Source organism: Leuciscus leuciscus, assembly GCF_965113295.1.
Source record: "Leuciscus leuciscus genome assembly, contig: HAP1_SCAFFOLD_429, whole genome shotgun sequence".
Classification (NCBI taxonomy): domain Eukaryota; kingdom Metazoa; phylum Chordata; class Actinopteri; order Cypriniformes; family Leuciscidae; genus Leuciscus; species Leuciscus leuciscus.
Genome location: NW_028118310.1, coordinates 21671 through 46294, shown reverse-complemented (window position 1 = coordinate 46294; position 24624 = coordinate 21671). Strand labels below are relative to the sequence as shown.

At 39.9% G+C, this 24624-nt stretch overlaps 1 long non-coding RNA gene across 2 annotated transcripts in view; it reads right to left on the bottom strand.

Annotated features, from left to right (window-relative positions):
- Positions 1-1126: 1126 nt before the first annotated feature.
- The window catches only part of LOC309491679, a 44540-nt gene continuing 21042 nt past the window's right edge, over positions 1127-24624 (bottom strand). The window contains exons 2-3 of one of the 2 annotated variants that reach the window (XR_014203251.1): positions 3525-3587; positions 1127-1270 (exon numbers count right to left, since the gene is read on the bottom strand). This is a non-coding gene — a long non-coding RNA (uncharacterized lncRNA). Of the gene's footprint in view, positions 1271-2998; positions 3588-24624 lie in introns of those variants that run through there. The other variant, XR_014203250.1, reaches the window with a different exon arrangement.

The following is a 24624-nucleotide window of genomic DNA, read 5'->3' as shown; positions in this document are numbered from 1 at the left end:
TTCAGAGTTATAGACATTTATATGAAAAAACACGTAAAAAATGACTGACACATGACTTTGATTGGAATTTACTACCCCTAAACATCAATATTTTCGCATTTGAGCATTGGCGTATAGCTATCGACCTATGTTTCCAAACTTCTGACGGTGGTTTCGTCTCGATCGGACAAACGGTTTCGAAGATATAGCCAAATGTTTTTTAAGCGCTAAATCACAACGCTACACAAACCGTGAGGCGAAACCTAGCATGTTTGGTATCGTTGGACTCGGCAAGGATTCAGGAGTCTAATGAGATGAGTTTGGTGAAAATAAGTCAACCACACCCAAAGTTATAAGCATTTGGGAAAAAAAATTCACCACTAGGTGGCGCTGTTTCGAAACTTCTCACGCTCCTTCAGAACATCGTGCTGATGACCCATACCAAGTTTCGTAACAATCCGTTCATGCGTTCTTAAAATACAGCATTTTAGCACAAAATTCAAAATGGCCGACAGTCAAAATGGCCGATATGGTAAAATTGTATATCAGTCGACTCGGCATGTTGACCTGAATCTAACGAGACCAATTTTATGATTTTTGGACAAACCATTCAGAAGTTATAAGCAAAAATAGCCATTTTTCATATCTCCGGACCAGTAGGTGGCGCTGCGCCGAAACGCAGCATGTAGCCTCAGGTCATGCTTGTGATGACATGTACCAATTTTGGTCTGAATCCGATAAAGCGTTGCGGAGATACAGCCCTACGACTGTTTTCGCAAGCGCTATGTAAAATGTGTTCGAGCGTTATTCAAAAACGGTTTGACGAATCAATTTGAATTCCATAACTTTTTGTCAGCACTGCCTGAAGATGATCTGGTTCAATTTTCGTGCAAATCGGACAAACCGTCTAGGACGAGTTCGAAAAAGTAGCTTTTTCAGCACATTCAAAATGGCGACCATATTTATAAGCCGGAAAATGACGTCATAGGGTGCAATCGAATCGGCATGAGCTCAGGAATCAGAGGAAAAAAGAATTTTGTTGATTGGCCTTACGCTTCAAAAGTTATTAGCATAATAAAAGTGAAACTTTGGACAGGTGGTGGCGCTAGAGGGAGTGACTTAGAAACACCAAAATTGGTGTATTTAATGTTGGGACTGTCCTCTATCAGAATGTCAAATCAAAACAACTTTCCCGCAATCGGTTCTATGGGCTGCCATAGACGCCCAGTCGGAAGAAACGGAAGAATAATAATAATAAGAACGGGAACAGATACAATAGGTGCCTACGCACCTTCGGTGCTTGGCCCCTAATAATAATAAGAACCGGAACAAAAACAATAGGTGCCTCCGCACCTTCGGTGCTTGGCCCCTAATAAATATAGCTGCAAGCAGCAATTATCGGGGCCAAGCGCAAGCAGATGACAGGATATGCCAACATGGCTGAAGGTGTCAGACCAACTGCAACAATGAGCAATTAAAGACATTTAAAGAGGATTTTAGGCAAAATGGCTGAAAAATCATATAAAAAGTAATTTAGAATATGATTTAATGGATTATCACTTTCGACCAATAGGTGGAGCAGTTACAAAACTGATGTGATGTGGTCAGAGTGAAGTGACAATGACACATACAAAGTTTGGTGTCAATATGTCAAGGCATTGCAGAGATAAAGCCTGAATAGTGCTTTTGGCATCATGCCTCAACTTTGCTGCTGCGGTATACGAAAACGGTTTCGTCTATCGACACGAAATCCATAACTTTTAGTCGGCACGGTCTGGAGATGATGCGATTCGATTTTGGTGAAAATCGGACAAACGGTCTAGGAGGAGTTCGAAAAAGTAGGTTTTGACTGAATATCAAGATAGCGGACAGGAAGTTTGGCCAAATAAGGAAAACTTGGTATCTATGTTCTCGGATTTACCCAAGGAATCTATTAAGACCAGTGGCATTTCAATAGGCGGATTTATTCAAAAGTTATTAGCCTTTTTGTAAATTTTGTTATAACTTTTGACCACTAGGAGGCGTTGTTTCGAAATATTTTGGGTACCTTCAGGGGATGGTGCTGATGGCACATTCTGAGTTTCGTAAAATTACACCAATGCATTTGTTTAGTATAGCATTTTAATTCACAAAACTGTATTGAAGTCAATGGGAATTTCATGTTTTGTTCTAATATAGTGCCACCAAGAGGCTCAGTACCACCATTTTTTTAATGTGTCCTCAGAGTGAGCCCATACATATGTGTGTCAATTTTGGTGAAAATATCTCAATTTGCTTTGGAGTTATAGACATTTGTATGAAAAAACACGTAAAAAATGACTGACACATGACTTTGATTGGATTTTACTACCCCTTACTATCAATATTTTCGCATTTGGGCATTAATGTAAAGCTATCGACCTATGTTTCCAAACTTCTGACGGTGGTTTCGTCTCGATCGGACTAGCGGTTTCGAAGATATAGCCAAATGTTTTTTAAGCGCTAAATCACAACGCTACACAAACCGTAAGGCGAAACCTAGCATGTTTGATATCGTTGGACTCTGCAACGATTCAGGAGTCTAAAGAGATGACTCTTGTGAAAATAAGTCGACCACACCCAAAGTTATAAGCATTTGGGGAAAAAAATTCCCCACTAGGTGGCGCTGTTTCGAAACTTCTCAGGCTCCTTCAGGACATCGTGCTGATGACCCATACTGAGTTTCGTAACAATCCGTTCATGCGTTCATAAAATACAGCATTTTAGCACATAATTCAAAATGGCCGACAGCCAAAATGACTGATCTGGGAAGATTGGATATCAGTCGACTCAGCATGACGCCCTGAATCTAACGTCACTTTTATGATTTTTGGACAAACTATTCAGAAGTTATAAGCAAAAACAGCCATTTTTCATATCTCCGGACCAGTAGGTGGCACTGCGCCGAAACGCAGCATGTAGCCTCAGGTCATGCTTGTGATGATATGTACCAAGTTTGTTCTGAATACGATAAAGCTACAGCTACGGAGATACAGGCTTGTGTCTGTTTTCGCAAGCACTACGTAAAATTAGTTTGCGCTGTATTCGAGAACGGTTTGATGAATCAACACGAATTCCATAACTTTTTGTCGGCATGGTATGAAGATGATCTGATTCAATTTTCGTGGAAATTGGAGCAACGGCCTAGGAGGAGTTTGAAAAAGTAGCTGTTTCTGAAAATTCAAGATGGCGGCCATATTTTATGACGGAAAATTACGTCATAGGGTGCAATCGAACCGTCATGAGCTCAGGAATCAGAGGAAAAAGGAATTTTGTTGTTTGACTTTACGGTTAAAAAGTTATTAGCAAAATAAAAGTGAATTTTTGGACAGGTGGTGGCGCTAGAGGGAATGACTTAGAAACACCAAAATTGGTGTATTTAATGTTGGGACTGTCCTCTATCAGAATGTCAAACCATTACAACTTTCCCGCAATCGGTTCTATGGGCTGCCATAGACTCCCAGTCGGAAGAAGGAAGAAAAATAATAATAATAGGAACGGGAACGAAAACAATAGGTGCCTAGCACCTTCGGTGCTTGGCCCCTAATAATAATAATAAGAACGGGAACAGAAACAATAGGTGCCCGCACCTTCGGTGCTTGGCCCCTAATAATAATAATAATAGGAACGCGAATGAAAACAATAGGTGCCTAGCACCTTCGGTGCTTGGCCCCTAATTATCGGGGCCAAGCGCAAGCAGATGACAGGATATGCCAACATGGCTGAAGGTGTCAGACCAACTGCAACAATGAGCAATTAAAGACATTTAAAGAGGATTTTAGGCGAAATGGCTGAAAAATCATATAAAAAGTCATTCAAAATATGATTTAATGGATTATCACTTTCGACCAATAGGTGGAGCAGTTACAAAACTGATGTGATGTGGTCAGAGTGAAGTGACAATGACACCTACAAAGTTTGGTGTCAATATGTCGAGGCATTGCAGATATAAAGACTGAATAGTCATTTTGGCATTATGCCTCAACTTTGCTGCTGTGCTATACGAAAACGGTTTCGTCAATCAACACGAAATCCATAACTTTTAGTCGGCACAGTCTGGAGATGATACGATTCAATTTTGGTGAAATTCGGACAAACGGTCTAGGAGGAGTTCGAAAAAGTAGGTTTTGACTGAAAATCAAGATGGCGGACAGGAAGTTCGGCCAAATAAGGAAAACTTGGTATCTATGTTCTCGGCTTGACCCAAGGAATCTATTAAGACCAGTGGCATTTCAATAGCCAGATTTATTCAAAAGTTATTAGCCTTTTTGGAAATTTTGTTATAACTTTTGACCACTAGGTGGCGCTGTTTCGAAATATTTTGAGTACCTTCAGGGGATGGTGTTGTTGGCACATTCTGAGTTTCGTAATATTACACCAATGCATTTGTTTAGTATAGCATTTTATTTCACAAAACTGTATTGAAGTCAATGGGAATTTCATGTTTTGTTCTATTATAGCGCCAACAAGAGGCTCAGTCCCACAATTTTTTTGATGTGTCCTCAGAGTGAGCCCATACATATGTGTGTCAATTTTGGTGAAAATATCTCAATTCACTTCGGAGTTATAGACATTTATATGAAAAAACACGTAAAAAATGACTGACACATGACTTTGATTGGATTTTACTACCCCTTACTATCAATATTTTCGCATTTGGGCATTGGCGTATAGCTATCGACCTATGTTTCCAAACTTCTGACGGTGGTTTCGTCTCGATCAGACAAGCGGTTTCGAAGATATAGCCAAATGTTTTTTAACCGCTAAATCACAACGCTACACAAACCGTAAGGCGAAACCTAGCATGTTTGGTATCGTAGGACTCGACAAGTTTTCAGGAGTCTAATTAGATGAGTCTCGTGAAAATAAGTCGACCACACCCAAAGTTATAAGCATTTGGAAAAAAAAATGTACCACTAGGTGGCGCTGTTTCGAAACTTCTCACGCTCCTTCAGGACATCGTGCTGATGACCCATACCAAGTTTCGAAACAATCCGTTCATGCGTTCCTAAAATACAGCATTTTAGCACAAAATTCAAAATGGCCGACAGTCAAAATGGCCGATATGGTAAAATTTGATATCAGTCGACTCGGCATGTTGCCCTGAATCTAACGAGACCAATTTTATGATTTTTGGACAAACTGTTCAGAAGGTTTAAGCAAAAATAGCCATTTTTCATATCTCCGGACCAGTAGGTGGCGCTGCACCGAAACGCAGCACGTAGCCTCAGGTCATGCTTGGGATGACATGTACCTAGTTTGGTGTGAATCCGATAAAGCGTTGCAGAGATACAGCCTTACGTCTGTTTTCACAGGCGCTACGTAAAATTTGTTTGTGGCTTTATCGAAAACGGTTAAGCGAATCAACTTGAATTCCATAAATTTTTGTCGGCATGGTCTGGAGATGATCTGGTTCAATTTTCGTGAAAATCTGAGAAACGGCCTAGGACGAGTTCGAAAAAGTAGCTTTTTCAGCACATTCAAAATGGCGGCCATATTTATAAGCTGGAAAATGACGTCATAGGGTACAATCGAATCGGCATGAGCTCGGGAATCAGAGGAAAAAAGAATTTTGTTGATTGGCCAAACGGTTCAAAAGTTATTAGCAAAATAAAAGTGAAATTTTGGACAGGTGGTGGCGCTAGAGGGATTGGTTTTAAGACACCAAATTTGGCATGGTGACTTTTTGGACTGTCCTCTATCATTGTGCCAAATTTCATAACTTTCCCGCAAGCGGTTCTATGGGCTGCCATAGACTCCCAGAGCGGAAGAAGAATAATAATAATAATAATAATAAATATAGCTGCAAGCAGCCATTACCGGGGCCAAGCAGAATAAGACGACAAGACATGGCTGAAAGTGTCAGATCAACTGCAACAATGAGCAATTAAAGACATTTAAAGAGGATTTTAGGCGAAATGGCTGAAAAATCATAGAAAGAGTAATTAAAAATATGATTTAATTGATTGTCACTTTTGACCATTAGGTGGCGCTGTCTCAAAATATTTTGGGTACCTTCAGGGGATGGTGCTGATGGCACATTCTGAGTTTCGTAATATTACACCAATGCATTTGTTCAGTATAGCATTTTATTTCACAAAACTGTATTGAAGTCAATGGGAATTTCATGTTTTGTTCTGTTATAGCGCCACCAAGAGGCTCAGTCCCACAATTTTTTTTACGTGTCCTCAGAGTGAGCCCATACATATGTGTGTCAATTTTGGTGAAGATATCTCAATTCGCTTCGGAGTTATAGACATTTATATGAAAAAACACGTAAAAAATGACTGACACATGACTTTGATTGGAATTTACTACCCCTAAACATCAATATTTTCGCATTTGGGCATTGGCGTATAGCTATCGACCTATGTTTCCAAACTTCTGACGGTGGTTTCGTCTCGATCGGACAAACGGTTTCGAAGATATAGCCAAATGTTTTTTAAGCGCTAAATCACAACGCTACACAAACCGTGAGGCGAAACCTAGCATGTTTGGTATCGTTGGACTCGGCAAGGATTCAGGAGTCTAATGAGATGAGTTTGGTGAAAATAAGTCAACCACACCCAAAGTTATAAGCATTTGAAAAAAAAAATTCACCATTAGGTGGCGCTGTTTCGAAACTTCTCACGCTCCTTCAGAACATCGTGCTGATGATCCATACCAAGTTTCGTAACAATCCGTTCATGCGTTCTTAAAATACAGCATTTTAGCACAAAATTCAAAATGGCCGACAGTCAAAATGGCCGATATGGTAAAATTTGATATCAGTCGACTCGGCATGTTGCCCTGAATCTAACGAGACCAATTTTATGATTTTTGGACAAATTGTTCAGAAGTTATAAGCAAAAATAGCCCTTTTTCATATCTCCGGACCAGTAGGTGGCGCTGCGCCGAAACGCAGCATGTAGCCTCAGGTCATGCTTGTGATGACCTGTACCAATTTTGGTCTGAATCCGATAAAGCGTTGCGGAGATACAGCCCTACGACTGTTTTCGCAAGCGCTACGTAAAATGTGTTCGAGCGTTATTCGAAAACGGTTTGACGAATCAATTTGAATTCCATAACTTTTTGTCAGCACTGCCTGAAGATGATCTGGTTCAATTTTCGTGCAAATCGGACAAACCGTCTAGGACGAGTTCGAAAAAGTAGCTTTTTCAGCCCATTAAAAATGGCGGCCATATTTATAAGCCGGAAAATGACGTCATAGGGTGCAATCGAATCGGCATGAGCTCAGGAATCAGAGGAAAAAAGAATTTTGTTGATTGGCCTTACGCTTCAAAAGTTATTAGCATAATAAAAGTGAAACTTTGGACAGGTGGTGGCGCTAGAGGGAGTGACTTAGAAACACCAAAATTGGTGTATTTAATGTTGGGACTGTCCTCTATCAGAATGTCAAACCAAAACAACTTTCCCGCAATCGGTTCTATGGGCTGCCATAGACTCCCATGGCGGAAGAAGAATAATAATAATAAATATAGCTGCAAGCAGCCATTACCGGGGCCAAGCAGAATAAGACGACAAGACATGGCTGAAAGTGTCAGATCAACTGCAACAATGAGCAATTAAAGACATTTAAAGAGGATTTTAGGCGAAATGGCTGAAAAATCATAGAAAGAGTAATTAAAAATATGATTTAATTGATTGTCACTTTTGACCATTAGGTGGCGCTGTCTCAAAATATTTTGAATACCTTTAGGGGATGATGCTGATGGCACATTCTGAGTTTTGTAATATTACACTAATGCATTTGTTTAGTATAGCACTTTATTTCACAAAACTGTATTGAAGTCAATGGGAATTTCATGTTTTGTTCTATTATAGCGCCACCAAGAGGCTCAGTCCCACAATTTTTTTTATGTGTCCTCAGAGTGAGCCCATACATATGTGTGTCGATTTTGGTGAAAATATCTCAATTCGCTTCAGAGTTATAGACATTTATATGAAAAAACACGTAAAAAATGACTGACACATGACTTTGATTGGAATTTACTACCCCTAAACATCAATATTTTCGCATTTGGGCATTGGCGTATAGCTATCGACCTATGTTTCCAAACTTCTGACGGTGGTTTCGTCTCGATCGGACAAACGGTTTCGAAGATATAGCCAAATGTTTTTTAAGCGCTAAATCACAACGCTACACAAACTGTGAGGCGAAACCTAGCATGTTTGGTATCGTTGGACTCGGCAAGGATTCAGGAGTCTAATGAGATGAGTTTGGTGAAAATAAGTCAACCACACCCAAAGTTATAAGCATTTGAAAAAAAAAATTCACCACTAGGTGGCGCTGTTTCGAAACTTCTCACGCTCCTTCAGAACATCGTGCTGATGACCCATACCAAGTTTCGTAACAATCCGTTCATGCGTTCTTAAAATACAGCATTTTAGCACAAAATTCAAAATGGCCGACAGTCAAAATGGCCGATATGGTAAAATTTGATATCAGTCGACTCGGCATGTTGCCCTGAATCTAACGAGACCAATTTTATGATTTTTGGACAAATTGTTCAGAAGTTATAAGCAAAAATAGCCATTTTTCATATCTCCGGACCAGTAGGTGGCGCTGCGCCGAAACGCAGCATGTAGCCTCATGTCATGCTTGTGATGACCTGTACCAATTTTGGTCTGAATCCGATAAAGCGTTGCGGAGATACAGCCCTACTACTGTTTTTGCAAGCGCTACGTAAAATGTGTTCGAGCGTTATTCGAAAACGGTTTGACGAATCAATTTGAATTCCATAACTTTTGGTCAGCACTGCCTGAAGATGATCTGGTTCAATTTTCGTGCAAATCGGACAAACCGTCTAGGACGAGTTCGAAAAAGTAGCTTTTTCAGCACATTCAAAATGGCGACCATATTTATAAGCCGGAAAATGACGTCATAGGGTGCAATCGAATCGGCATGAGCTCAGGAATCAGAGGAAAAAAGAATTTTGTTGATTGGCCTTACGCTTCAAAAGTTATTAGCATAATAAAAGTGAAACTTTGGACAGGTGGTGGCGCTAGAGGGAGTGACTTAGAAACACCAAAATTGGTGTATTTAATGTTGGGACTGTCCTCTATCAGAATGTCAAACCAAAACAACTTTCCCGCAATCGGTTCTATGGGCTGCCATAGACTCCCATGGCGGAAGAAGAATAATAATAATAATAAGAACGGGAACAGATACAATAGGTGCCTCCGCACCTTCGGTGCTTGGCCCCTAATTAAAGCTGCAAGCAGCATTTAGCGGGGCCAAGCACAATCAGATGACAAGACATGCCAACATTGCTGAAAGTGTCAGACCAACTGCAACAATGAACAATTAAAGACATTAAAGAGGATTTTAGGCAAAATGCCTGAAAATTCATAGAAACAGTAAATAAAAATTTGATGTAATGCATTATCACTTTCTACCAATAGGTGGCGCAGTTACAAAACTGATGTGATGTGGTCAGAGTGATGTGACAATGACACATACAAAGTTTGGTGTCAATATGTCAAGGCATTGCAGAGATAAAGCCTGAATAGTGCTTTTAGCATCATGCCTCAACTTTGCTGCTGCGCTATACGAAAACGGTTTCGTCAATCGAGACGAAATCGATAACTTTTAGTCGGCACGGTCTGGAGATGATACGATTCGATTTTGGTGAAAATCGGACAAACGGTGTAGGAGGAGTTCGAAAATGTATGTTTTGAATGAAAATCAAGATGGCGGACAGGAAGTTAGGCCAAATAAGGAAAACTTGGTTTCTATGTTCTCGGCTTGACCCAAGGAATTTATTAATACCAGTGGCATTTCAATGGGCAGATTTATTCAAAAGTTATTAGCATTTTTAGAAGTTTTGTTATAACTTTTGACCAAAAGGTGGCGCTGTCTTGAAATATGTTGGGTACTTTCAGGAAATGGTGCTGAAGGCACTTTCTGAGTTTCATTAAATAACACCAATGCATTTGTTTAGTATAGCATTTTATTTCACAAAACTGTATTGAAGTCAATGGGAATTTCATGTTTTGTTCTATTATAGCGCCACCAAGAGGCTCAGTCACACCATTTTTTTTACGTGTCCTCAGAGTGAGCCCATACATATGTGTGTCAATTTTGGTGAAAATATCTCAATTCGCTTCGGAGTTATAGACATTTATATGAAAAAACACGTAAAAAATGACTGACACATGACTTTGATTGAATTTTACTACCCCTTACTATCAATATTTTCGCATTTGGGCATTGGCGTATGGCTATCGACCTATGTTTCCAAACTTCTGACGGTGGTTTCGTCTCGATCAGACTAGCGGTTTCGCAGATATAGCCAAATGTTTTTTAAGCGCTAAATCACAACGCTACACAAACCGTAAGGCGAAACCTAGCATGCTTGGTATCGTAGGACTCGGCAAGGATTCAGGAGTCTAATGAGATGAGTCTCGTGAAAATAAGTCGACCACACCCAAAGTTATAAGCATTTGAATAAAAAGATTAACCACTAGGTGGCGCTGTTTCGAAACTTCTCAGGCTCCTTCAGGACATCGTGCTGATGACCCATACCAAGTTTCGTAACAATCCGTTCATGCGTTCTTAAAATACAGCATTTTAGCACAAAATTCTAAATGGCCGACATTCAAAATGGCCGATATGGTAAAATTGGATATCAGTCGACTCGGCATTTTGCCCTGAATCTAACAAGACCAATTTTATGATTTTTGGACAAACTGTTCAGATGTTATAAGCAAAAATAGCCATTTTTCATATCTCTGGACCAGTAGGTGGCGCTGCGCCGAAACGCAGCATGTAGCCTCAGGTCATGCTTGTGATGACATGTACCAAGTTTGGTCTGAATACGATAAAGCGTTGCGAAGATACAGCCTTACGACTGTTTTCGCAAGCGCTACGTAAAATTTGTTCGAGCGTTTATTGAAAACGGTTTGACGAATCAACTAGATTTTAATAACTTTTGGTCAGCACTACCTGAAGATGATCTGGTTCAATTTTCGTGCAAATCGGACAAACTGTCTAGGACGAGTTCGAAAAAGTAGGTTTTGAGAATAATTCAAAATGGCGGCCATGTTTTTATGACGGAAAATGACGTCATAGGATGCAATCGAATCGTCATGAGCTCAGGAATCAGAGGAAAAAAGAATTTTGTTGATTGGCCTTACGGTTCAAAAGTTATTAGCAAAACAAAAGTGAAATTTTGGACAGGTGGTGGCGCTAGAGGGAATGACTTAGAAACACCAAAATTGGTGTATTTAATGTTGGGAATGTCCTCTATCAGAATGTCAAACCAAAACAACTTTCCCGCAATCGGTTCTATGGGCTGCCATAGACTCCAAGAGCGGAAGAAGAAGAAGAATAATAATAAGAACGGGAACAATTACAATAGGTGCCCGCACCTTCGGTGCTTGGCCCCTAATAATTAAAGCTGCAAGCAGCATTTAGCGGGGCCAAGCACAATCAGATGACAAGACATGCCAACATTGCTGAAAGTGTCAGACCAACTGCAACAATGAGCAATTAAAGACATTAAAGAGGATTTTAGGCAAAATGCCTGAAAATACATAGAAACAGTAAATAAAAATATGATGTAATGCATTATCACTTTCTACCAATAGGTGGCGCAGTTACAAAACTGATGTGATGTGGTCAGAGTGAAGTGACAATGACACATACAAAGTTTGGTGTCAATATGTCAAGGCATTGCAGAGATAAAGCCTGAATAGTGCAATTAGCATCATGCCTCAACTTTGCTGCTGCGCTATACGAAAACGGTTTCGTCAATCGAGACAAAATCTGGAGATGATGCGATTCGATTTTGGTGAAAATCGGACAAACGGTGTAGGAGGAGTTCGAAAATGTATGTTTTGAATGAAAATCAAGATGGCGGACAGGAAATTAGGCCAAATAAGGAAAACTTGGTTTCTATGTTCTCGGCTTGACCCAAGCAATCTATTAATACCAGTGGCATTTCAATAGGCAGATTTATTCAAAAGTTATTAGCATTTTTAGAAGTTTTGTTATAACTTTTGACCACTAGGTGGCGCTGTCTTGAAATATGTTGGGTACTTTCAGGAAATGGAGCTGAAGGCACTTTCTGAGTTTCATTAAATAACACCAATGCATTTGTTTAGTATAGCATTTTATTTCACAAAACTGTATTGAAGTCAATGGGAATTTCATGTTTTGTTCTATTATAGCGCCACCAAGAGGCTCAGTCACACCATTTTTTTTATGTGTCCTCAGAGTGAGCCCATACATATGTGTGTCAATTTTGGTGAAAATATCTCAATTCGCTTCGGAGTTATAGACATTTGTATGAAAAAACACGTAAAAAATGACTGACACATGACTTTGATTGGATTTTACTACCCCTTACTATCAATATTTTCACATTTGGGCATTGGCGTTTAGCTATCGACCTATGTTTCCAAACTTCTGACGGTGGTTTCGTCTCGATCAGACTAGCGGTTTCGAAGATATAGCCAAATGTTTTTTAAGCGCTAAATCACAACGCTACACAAACCGTAAGGTGAAACCTAGCATGTTTGGTATCGTAGGACTCGGCAAGGATTCAGCAGTCTAATTAGATGAGTTTCGTGAAAATATGTCGACCACACCCAAAGTTATAAGCATTTGAATAAAAAGATTAACCACTAGGTGGCGCTGTTTTGAAACTTCTCAGGCTCCTTCAGGACATCGTGATGATGACCCATACCAAGTTTCGTAACAATCCGTTCATGCGTTCTTAAAATACAGCGTTTTAGCACAAAATTCAAAATGGCCGACAGTCAAAATGGCCGATATGGTAAAATTGGATATCAGTCGACTCGGCATTTTGCCCTGAATCTAACGAGACCAATTTTATGATTTTTGGACAAACTGTTCAGAAGTTATAAGCAAAAATAGCCATTTTTCATATCTCTGGACCAGTAGGTGGCGCTGGGCCGAAACGCAGCATGTAGCCTCAGGTCATGCTTGTGATGACATGTACCAAGTTTGGTCTGAATACGATAAAGCGTTGCGAAGATACAGCCTTACGACTGTTTTCGCAAGCGCTACGTAAAATTTTTTCGAGCGTTTATTGAAAACGGTTTGACAAATCAACTAGATTTTAATAACTTTTTGTCAGCACTGCCTGAAGATGATCTGGTTCAATTTTCGTGCAAATCGGACAAACTGTCTAGGACGAGTTCGAAAAAGTAGGTTTTGAGAATAATTCAAAATGGCGGCCATGTTTTTATGACGGAAAATGACGTCATAGGGTGCAATCGAATCGTCATGAGCTCAGGAATCAGAGGAAAAAAGAATTTTGTTGATGGGCCTTACGGTTCAAAAGTTATTAGCAAAACAAAAGTGAAATTTTGGACAGGTGGTGGCGCTAGAGGGAATGACTTAGAAACACCAAAATTGGTGTATTTAATGTTGGGAATGTCCTCTATCAGAATGTCAAACCAAAACAACTTTCCCGCAATCGGTTCTATGGGCTGCCATAGACTCCAAGAGCGGAAGAAGAATAATAATAATAATAATTAAAGCTGCAAGCAGCATTTAGCGGGGCCAAGCACAATCAGATGACAACACATACCAACATTGCTGAAAGTGTCAGACCAACTGCAACAATGAGCAATTAAAGACATTAAAGAGGATTTTAGGCAAAATGCCTGAAAATTCATAGAAACAGTAAATAAAAATATTATGTAATGCATTATCACTTTCTACCAATAGGTGGCGCAGTTACAAAACTGATGTGATGTGGTCAGAGTGAAGTGACAATGACACATACAAAGTTTGGTGTCAATATGTCAAGGCATTGCAGAGATAAAGCCTGAATAGTGCAAATAGCATCATGCCTCAACTTTGCTGCTGCGCTATACGAAAACGGTTTCGTCAATCGAGACGAAATCGATAAGTTTTAGTCGGCACGGTCTGGAGATGATACGATTCGATTTTGGTGAAAATCGGACAAACGGTGTAGGAGGAGTTCGAAAATGTATGTTTTGAATGAAAATCAAGATGGCGGACAGGAAATTAGGCCAAATAAGGAAAACTTGGTTTCTATGTTCTCGGCTTGACCCAAGCAATCTATTAATACCAGTGGCATTTCAATAGGCAGATTTATTCAAAAGTTATTAGCATTTTTAGAAGTTTTGTTATAACTTTTGACCACTAGGTGGCGCTGTCTTGAAATATGTTGGGTACTTTCAGGAAATGGTGCTGATGGCACTTTCTGAGTTTCATTAAATAACACCAATACATTTGTTTAGTATAGCATTTTATTTCACAAAACTGTATTGAAGTCAATGGGAATTTCATGTTTTGTTCTATTATAGCGCCACCAAGAGGCTCAGTCACACCATTTTTTTTATGTGTCCTCAGAGTGAGCCCATACATATGTGTGTCAATTTTGGTGAAAATATCTCAATTCGCTTCGGAGTTATAGACATTTGTATGAAAAAACACGTAAAAAATGACTGACACATGACTTTGATTGGATTTTACTACCCCTTACTATCAATATTTTCACATTTGGGCATTGGCGTATAGCTATCGACCTATGTTTCCAAACTTCTGACGGTGGTTTCGTCTCGATCAGACTAGCGGTTTCGAAGATATAGCCAAATGTTTTTTAAGCGCTAAATCACAACGCTACACAAACCGTAAGGTGAAACCTAGCATGTTTGGTATCGTAGGACTCGGCAAGGATTCAGCAGTCTAATTAGATGAGTTTCGTGAAAATATGTCGACCACACCCAAAGTTATAAGCATTTGAATAAAAAGATTAACCACTAGGTGGCGCTGTTTTGAAACTTCTCAGGCTCCTTCAGGACATCGTGCTGATGACCCATACCAAGTTTCGTAACAATCCGTTCATGCGTTCTTAAAATACAGCGTTTTAGCACAAAATTCAAAATGGCCGACAGTCAAAATGGCCGATATGGTAAAATTGGATATCAGTCGACTCGGCATTTTGCCCTGAATCTAACGAGACCAATTTTATGATTTTTGGACAAACTGTTCAGAAGTTATAAGCAAAAATAGCCATTTTTCATATCTCTGGACCAGTAGGTGGCGCTGGGCCGAAACGCAGCATGTAGCCTCAGGTCATGCTTGTGATGACATGTACCAAGTTTGGTCTGAATACGATAAAGCGTTGCGAAGATACAGCCTTACGACTGTTTTCGCAAGCGCTACGTAAAATTTGTTCGAGCGTTTATTGAAAACGGTTTGACAAATCAACTAGATTTTAATAACTTTTTGTCAGCACTGCCTGAAGATGATCTGGTTCAATTTTCGTGCAAATCGGACAAACCGTCTAGGACGAGTTCGAAAAAGTAGGTTTTGAGAATAATTCAAAATGGCGGCCATGTTTTTATGACGGAAAATGACGTCATAGGGTGCAATCGAATCGTCATGAGCTCAGGAATCAGAGGAAAAAAGAAGTTTGTTGATTGGCCTTACGGTTCAAAAGTTATTAGCAAAACAAAAGTGAAATTTTGGACAGGTGGTGGCGCTAGAGGGAATGACTTAGAAACACCAAAATTGGTGTATTTAATGTTGGGAATGTCCTCTATCAGAATGTCAAACCAAAACAACTTTCCCGCAATCGGTTCTATGGGCTGCCATAGACTCCAAGAGCGGAAGAAGAATAATAATAAATATAGCTGCAAGCAGCAATTACCGGGGCCAAGCGCAAGTAGATGACAGGATATGCCAACATGGCTGAAGGTGTCAGACCAACTGCAACAATGAGCAATTAAAGACATTTAAAGAGGATTTTAGACGAAATGGCTGAAAAATCATAGAAACAGTCAATAAAAATATGATTTAATGCATTATCACTTTCGACCAATAGGTGGCGCAGTTACAAAACTGATGTGATGTGGTCAGAGTGAAGTGACAATGACACATACAAAGTTTGGTGTCAATATTTCAAGGGATTGCAGAGATAAAGCCTGAATAGTGCTATTAGCATCATGCCTCAACTTTGCTGCTGCGCTATACGAAAACGGTTTGGTCTATCCACACAAAATCCATAACTTTTAGTCGGCACGGTCTGGAGATGATACGATTCGATTTTGGTGAAAATCGGACAAACGGTCTAGGAGGAGTTTGAAAAAGTAGGTTTTGAATGAAAATCAAGATGGCGGACAGGAAGTTTGGCCAAATAAGGAAAACTTGGTATCTATGTTCTCGGCTTGACCCAAGGAATCTATTAAGACCAGTGGCATTTCAGTAGCCAGATTTATTCAAAAGTTATTAGCCTTTTTGGAAATGTTGTTTTAACTTTTGACCACTAGGTGGCGCTGTTTCGAAACTTCTCACGCTCCTTCAGAACATCGTGCTGATGACCCATACCAAGTTTCGTAACAATCCGTTCATGCGTTCTTAAAATACAGCATTTTAGCACAAAATTCAAAATGGCCGACAGTCAAAATGGCCGATATGGTAAAATTTGATATCAGTCGACTCGGCATGTTGCCCTGAATCTAACGAGACCAATTTTATGATTTTTGGACAAATTTTTCAGAAGTTATAAGCAAAAATAGCCATTTTTCATATCTCCGGACCAGTAGGTGGCGCTGCGCCGAAACGCAGCATGTAGCCTCAGGTCATGCTTGTGATGACATGTACCAATTTTGGTCTGAATCCGATAAAGCGTTGCGGAGATACAGCCCTACGACTGTTTTCGCAAGCGCTACGTAAAATGTGTTCGAGCGTTATTCGAAAACGGTTTGACGAATCAATTTGAATTCCATAACTTTTTGTCAGCACTGCCTGAAGATGATCTGGTTCAATTTTCGTGCAAATCGGACAAACCGTCTAGGACGAGTTCGAAAAAGTAGCTTTTTCAGCACATTCAAAATGGCGGCCATATTTATAAGCCGGAAAATGACGTCATAGGGTGCAATCGAATCGTCATGAGCTCAGGAATCAGAGGAAAAAAGAATTTTGTTGATTGGCCAAACGGTTCAAAAGTTATTAGCAAAATAAAAGTGAAATTTTGGACAGGTGGTGGCGCTAGAGGGATTGGTTTTAAGACACCAAATTTGGCATGGTGACTTTTTGGACTGTCCTCTATCATTGTGCCAAATTTCATAACTTTCCCGCAAGCGGTTCTATGGGCTGCCATAGACTCCCAGAGCGGAAGAAGAAGAAGAATAATAATAATAATAATAATAATAAGAACCGGAACAAAAACAATAGGTGCCTCCGCACCTTCGGTGCTTGGCCCCTAAATATAGCTGCAAGCAGCCATTACCGGGGCCAAGCAGAATAAGACGACAAGACATGGCTGAAAGTGTCAGATCAACTGCAACAATGAGCAATTAAAGACATTTAAAGAGGATTTTAGGCGAAATGGCTGAAAAATCATAGAAAGAGTAATTAAAAATATGATTTAATTGATTGTCACTTTTGACCATTAGGTGGCGCTGTCTCAAAATATTTTGGGTACCTTCAGGGGATGGTGCTGATGGCACATTCTGAGTTTCGTAATATTACACCAATGCATTTGTTCAGTATAGCATTTTATTTCACAAAACTGTATTGAAGTCAATGGGAATTTCATGTTTTGTTCTATTATAGCGCCACCAAGAGGCTCAGTCCCACAATTTTTTTTATGTGTCCTCAGAGTGAGCCCATACATATGTGTGTCGATTTTGGTGAAAATATCTCAATTCGCTTCAGAGTTATAGACATTTATATGAAAAAACATGTAAAAAATGACTGACACATGACTTTGATTGGAATTTACTACCCCTAAACATCAATATTTTTGCATTTGGGCATTGGCGTATAGCTATCGACCTATGTTTCCAAACTTCTGACGGTGGTTTCGTCTCGATCGGACAAACGGTTTCGAAGATATAGCCAAATGTTTTTTAAGCGCTAAATCAGAACGCTTCACAAACCGTGAGGCGAAACCTAGCATGTTTGGTATCGTTGGACTCGGCAAGGATTCAGGAGTCTAATGAGATGAGATTGGTGAAAATAAGTCGACCACACCCAAAGTTATAAGCATTTGAAAAAAAAAAATCACCACTAGGTGGCGCTGTTTCGAAACTTCTCACGCTCCTTCAGAACATCGTGCTGATGACCCATACCAAGTTTCGTAACAATCCGTTCATGCGTTCTTAAAATACAGCATTTTAGCACAAAATTCAAAATGGCCGACAGTCAAAATGGCCGATATGGTAAAATTTGATATCAGTCGACTCGGCATGTTGCCCTGAATCTAACGAGACCAATTTTATGATTTTTGGACAAATTGTTCAGAAGTTATAAGCAAAAATAGCCCTTTTTCATATCTCCGGACCAGTAGGTGGCGCTGCGCCGAAACGCAGCATGTAGCCTCAGGTCATGCTTGTGATGACCTGTACCAATTTTGGTCTGAATCCGATAAAGCGTTGCGGAGATACAGCCCTACGACTGTTTTCGCAAGCGCTACGTAAAATGTGTTCGAGCGTTATTCGAAAACGGTTTGACGAATCAATTTGAATTCCATAACTTTTGGTCAGCACTGCCTGAAGATGATCTGGTTCAATTTTCGTGCAAATCGGACAAACCGTCTAGGACGAGTTCGAAAAAGTAGCTTTTTCAGCACATTCAAAATGGCGACCATATTTATAAGCCGGAAAATGACGTCATAGGGTGCAATCGAATCGGCATGAGCTCAGGAATCAGAGGAAAAAAGAATTTTGTTGATTGGCCTTACGCTTCAAAAGTTATTAGCATAATAAAAGTGAAACTTTGGACAGGTGGTGGCGCTAGAGGGAGTGACTTAGAAACACCAAAATTGGTGTATTTAATGTTGGGACTGTCCTCTATCAGAATGTCAAACCAAAACAACTTTCCCGCAATCGGTTCTATGGGCTGCCATAGACTCCCATGGCGGAAGAAGAATAATAATAATAAATATAGCTGCAAGCAGCCATTACCGGGGCCAAGCAGAATAAGACGACAAGACATGGCTGAAAGTGTCAGATCAACTGCAACAATGAGCAATTAAAGACATTTAAAGAGGATTTTAGGCGAAATGGCTGAAAAATCATAGAAAGAGTAATTAAAAATATGATTTAATTGATTGTCACTTTTGACCATTAGGTGGCGCTGTCTCAAAATATTTTGGGTACCTTCAGGGGATGGTGCTGATGGCACATTCTGAGTTTCGTAATATTACACCAATGCATTTGTTCAGTATAGCATTTTATTTCACAAAACTGTATTGAAGTCAATGGGAATTTCATATTTTGTTCAATTATAGCGCCACCAAGAGGCTCAGTCCCACAATTTTTTTTACGTGTCCTCAGAGTGAGCCCATACATATGTGTGTCAATTTTGGTGAAAATATCTCAATTCGCTTCGGAGTTATAGACATTTATATGAAAAAACACGAAAAAAATGACTGACACATGACTTTGATTGGAAATTAGTACCCCTAAACATCAATATTTTCGCATTTGGGCATTGGCGTGTAGCTATCGACCTATGTTTCCAAACTTCTGACGGTGGTTTCGTCTCGATCGGACTAGCGGTTTCAAAGATATAGCCAAATGTTTTTTAAGCGCTAAATCACAACGCTACACAAACCGTAAGGCGAAACCTAGAATGTTTGGTATCGTAGGACTCAAGGACTCGGCAACGATTCAGGAGTCTAAAAAGATGAGTTTCGTGAAAATAAGTTGACCACACCCAAAGTTATAAGCATTTGAAAAAAAAAATTCACCACTAGGTGGCGCTGTTTCGAAACTTCTCAGGCTCATTCAGGGCATTGTGCTGATGACCCATACCACGTTTCGTAACAATCCGTTCATGCAGTCATAAAATACAGAATTTTAGCACAAAATTCAAAATGGCCGACAGCCAAAATGACCGATATGGTCAAATTGGACATCAGTCGACTCGGCATGTTGCCCTGAATCTAACGAGACCAATTTTATGATTTTTGGACAAACTGTTCAGAAGTTATAAGCAAAAATAGCCATTTTTCATATCTCCGGACCAGTAGGTGGCGCTGCGCCGAAACACAGCATGTAGCCTCAGGTCATGCTTGTGAGTACAAGTACCAAGTTTGGTCTGAATACGATAAACCGTTGCGGAGATACGGCCTTACGACCGTTTTTGCTAGCGCTACGTAAAATGTATTCGTGCGTTTATCGAAAACGGTTTGACGAATCAATTTGAATTCCATAACTTTTTGTCAGCACTACCTGAAGATGATCTGGTTCAATTTTCGTGCAAATCGGACAAACCGTCTAGGACGAGTTCGAAAAAGTAGGTTTTTAGAAAAATTCAAAATGGCGGCCATATTTTAATGACGTAAAATTACGTCATAGGGTGCAATCGAATTGCCATGAGCTCAGAAATCAGAGGAAACAAGAATTTAGCTGATTGGCCTTACGGTTCAAAAGTTATTAGCAAAATAAAAGTGAAATTTTGGACAGGTGGTGGCGCTAGAGGGAATGACTTAGAAACACCAAAATTGGTGTATTTAATGTTGGGACTGTCCTCTATCAGAATGTCAAACCAAAACAACTTTCCCGCGCTCGGTTCTATGGGCTGCCATAGACTCCCATGGCGGAAGAAGAATAATAATAATAAATATAGCTGCAAGCAGCAATTACCGGGGCCAAGCGCAAGTAGATGACAGGATATGCCAACATGGCTGAAGGTGTCAGACCAACTGCAACAATGAGCAATTAAAGACATTTAAAGAGGATTTTAGACGAAATGGCTGAAAAATCATAGAAACAGTCAATAAAAATATGATTTAATGCATTATCACTTTCGACCAATAGGTGGCGCAGTTACAAAACTGATGTGATGTGGTCAGAGTGAAGTGACAATGACACATACAAAGTTTGGTGTCAATATTTCAAGGGATTGCAGAGATAAAGCCTGAATAGTGCTATTAGCATCATGCCTCAACTTTGCTGCTGCGCTATACGAAAACGGTTTGGTCTATCCACACGAAATCCATAACTTTTAGTCGGCACGGTCTGGAGATGATACGATTCGATTTTGGTGAAAATCGGACAAACGGTCTAGGAGGAGTTTGAAAAAGTAGGTTTTGAATGAAAATCAAGATGGCGGACAGGAAGTTTGGCCAAATAAGGTAAACTTGGTATCTATGTTCTCGGCTTGACCCAAGGAATCTATTAAGACCAGTGGCATTTCAGTAGCCAGATTTATTCAAAAGTTATTAGCCTTTTTGGAAATGTTGTTTTAACTTTTGACCACTAGGTGGCGCTGTTTCGAAACTTCTCACGCTCTTTCAGAACATCGTGCTGATGACCCATACCAAGTTTCGTAACAATCCGTTCATGCGTTCTTAAAATACAGCATTTTAGCACAAAATTCAAAATGGCCGACAGTCAAAATGGCCGATATGGTAAAATTTGATATCAGTCGACTCGGCATGTTGCCCTGAATCTAACGAGACCAATTTTATGATTTTTGGACAAATTGTTCAGAAGTTATAAGCAAAAATAGCCATTTTTCATATCTCCGGACCAGTAGGTGACGCTGCGCCGAAACGCAGCATGTAGCCTCAGGTCATGCTTGTGATGACATGTACCAATTTTGGTCTGAATCCGATAAAGCGTTGCGGAGATACAGCCCTACGACTGTTTTCGCAAGCGCTACGTAAAATGTGTTCGAGCGTTATTCGAAAACGGTTTGACGAATCAATTTGAATTCCATAACTTTTTGTCAGCACTGCCTGAAGATGATCTGGTTCAATTTTCGTGCAAATCGGACAAACCGTCTAGGACGAGTTCGAAAAAGTAGCTTTTTCAGCACATTCAAAATGGCGGCAATATTTATAAGCCGGAAAATGACGTCATAGGGTGCAATCGAATCGTCATGAGCTCAGGAATCAGAGGAAAAAAGAATTTTGTTGATTGGCCAAACGGTTCAAAAGTTATAAGCAAAATAAAAGTGAAATTTTGGACAGGTGGTGGCGCTAGAGGGATTGGTTTTAAGACACCAAATTTGGCATGGTGACTTTTTGGACTGTCCTCTATCATTGTGCCAAATTTCATAACTTTCCCGCAAGCGGTTCTATGGGCTGCCATAGACTCCCAGAGCGGAAGAAGAAGAAGAATAATAATAATAATAATAATAATAAGAACCGGAACAAAAACAATAGGTGCCTCCGCACCTTCGGTGCTTGGCCCCTAAATATAGCTGCAAGCAGCCATTACCGGGGCCAAGCACAATCAGATGACAAGACATGCCAACATGTCTGAAAGTGTCAGACCAACTGCAACAATGAGCAATTAAAGACATTTAAAGAGGATTTTAGACGAAATAGCTGAAAAATCATAGAAACAGTCAATAAAAATATGATTTAATGCATTATCACTTTTGACCAATAGGTGGCGCAGTTACAAAACTGATGTGATGTGGTCAGAGTGAAGTGACAATGACACATACAAAGTTTGGTGTCAATATGTCAAGGCATTGCAGAGATAAAGCCTGAATAGTGCTATTAGCATCATGCCTCAACTTTGCTGCTGCGCTATACGAAAACGGTTTGGTCTACCCACACGAAATCCATAACTTTGAGTCGGCACAGTCTGGAGATGATACGATTCGATTTTGGTGAAAATCGGACAAACGGTCTAGGAGGAGTTCGAAAAAGTAGGTTTTGAATGAAAATCAAGATGGCGGACAGGAAGTTTGGCCAAATAAGGTAAACTTGGTATCTATGTTCTCGGCTTGACCCAAGGAATCTATTAAGACCAGTGGCATTTCAGTAGCCAGATTTATTCAAAAGTTATTAGCCTTTTTGTAAATGTTGTTATAAGTTTTGACCACTAGGTGGCGCTGTTTCGAAATATTTTGAATACCTTTAGGGGATGATGCTGATGGCACATTCTGAGTTTTGTAATATTACACTAATGCATTTGTTTAGTATAGCACTTTATTTCACAAAACTGTATTGAAGTCAATGGGAATTTCATGTTTTGTTCTATTATAGCGCCACCAAGAGGCTCAGTCCCACAATTTTTTTTATGTGTCCTCAGAGTGAGCCCATACATATGTGTGTCGATTTTGGTCAAAATATCTCAATTCGCTTCAGAGTTATAGACATTTATATGAAAAAACACGTAAAAAATGACTGACACATGACTTTGATTGGAATTTACTACCCCTAAACATCAATATTTTCGCATTTGGGCATTGGCGTATAGCTATCGACCTATGTTTCCAAACTTCTGACGGTGGTTTCGTCTCGATCGGACAAACGGTTTCGAAGATATAGCCAAATGTTTTTTAAGCGCTAAATCACAACGCTACACAAACCGTGAGGCGAAACCTAGCATGTTTGGTATCGTTGGACTCGGCAAGGATTCAGGAGTCTAATGAGATGAGTTTGGTGAAAATAAGTCAACCACACCCAAAGTTATAAGCATTTGAAAAAAAAAATTCACCACTAGGTGGCGCTGTTTCGAAACTTCTCACGCTCCTTCAGAACATCGTGCTGATGACCCATACCAAGTTTCGTAACAATCCGTTCATGCGTTCTTAAAATACAGCATTTTAGCACAAAATTCAAAATGGCCGACAGTCAAAATGGCCGATATGGTAAAATTTTATATCAGTCGACTCGGCATGTTGACCTGAATCTAACGAGACCAATTTTATGATTTTTGGACAAACCATTCAGAAGTTATAAGCAAAAATAGCCATTTTTCATATCTCCGGACCAGTAGGTGGCGCTGCGCCGAAACGCAGCATGTAGCCTCAGGTCATGCTTGTGATGACATGTACCAATTTTGGTCTGAATCCGATAAAGCGTTGCGGAGATACAGCCCTACGACTGTTTTCGCAAGCGCTACGTAAAATGTGTTCGAGCGTTATTCGAAAACGGTTTGACGAATCAATTTGAATTCCATAACTTTTTGTCAGCACTGCCTGAAGATGATCTGGTTCAATTTTCGTGCAAATCGGACAAACCGTCTAGGACGAGTTCGAAAAAGTAGCTTTTTCAGCACATTCAAAATGGCGACCATATTTATAAGCCGGAAAATGACGTCATAGGGTGCAATCGAATCGGCATGAGCTCAGGAATCAGAGGAAAAAAGAATTTTGTTGATTGGCCTTACGCTTCAAAAGTTATTAGCATAATAAAAGTGAAACTTTGGACAGGTGGTGGCGCTAGAGGGAGTGACTTAGAAACACCAAAATTGGTGTATTTAATGTTGGGACTGTCCTCTATCAGAATGTCAAACCAAAACAACTTTCCCGCAATCGGTTCTATGGGCTGCCATAGACTCCCATGGCGGAAGAAGAAGAATAATAATAAGAACGGGAACAGATACAATAGGTGCCTCCGCACCTTCGGTGCTTGGCCCCTAAATATAGCTGCAAGCAGCAATTACCGGGGCCAAGCGCAAGTAGATGACAGGATATGCCAACATGGCTGAAGGTGTCAGACCAACTGCAACAATGAGCAATTAAAGACATTTAAAGAGGATTTTAGACGAAATGGCTGAAAAATCATAGAAACAGTCAATAAAAATATGATTTAATGCATTATCACTTTCGACCAATAGGTGGCGCAGTTACAAAACTGATGTGATGTGGTCAGAGTGAAGTGACAATGACACATACAAAGTTTGGTGTCAATATTTCAAGGGATT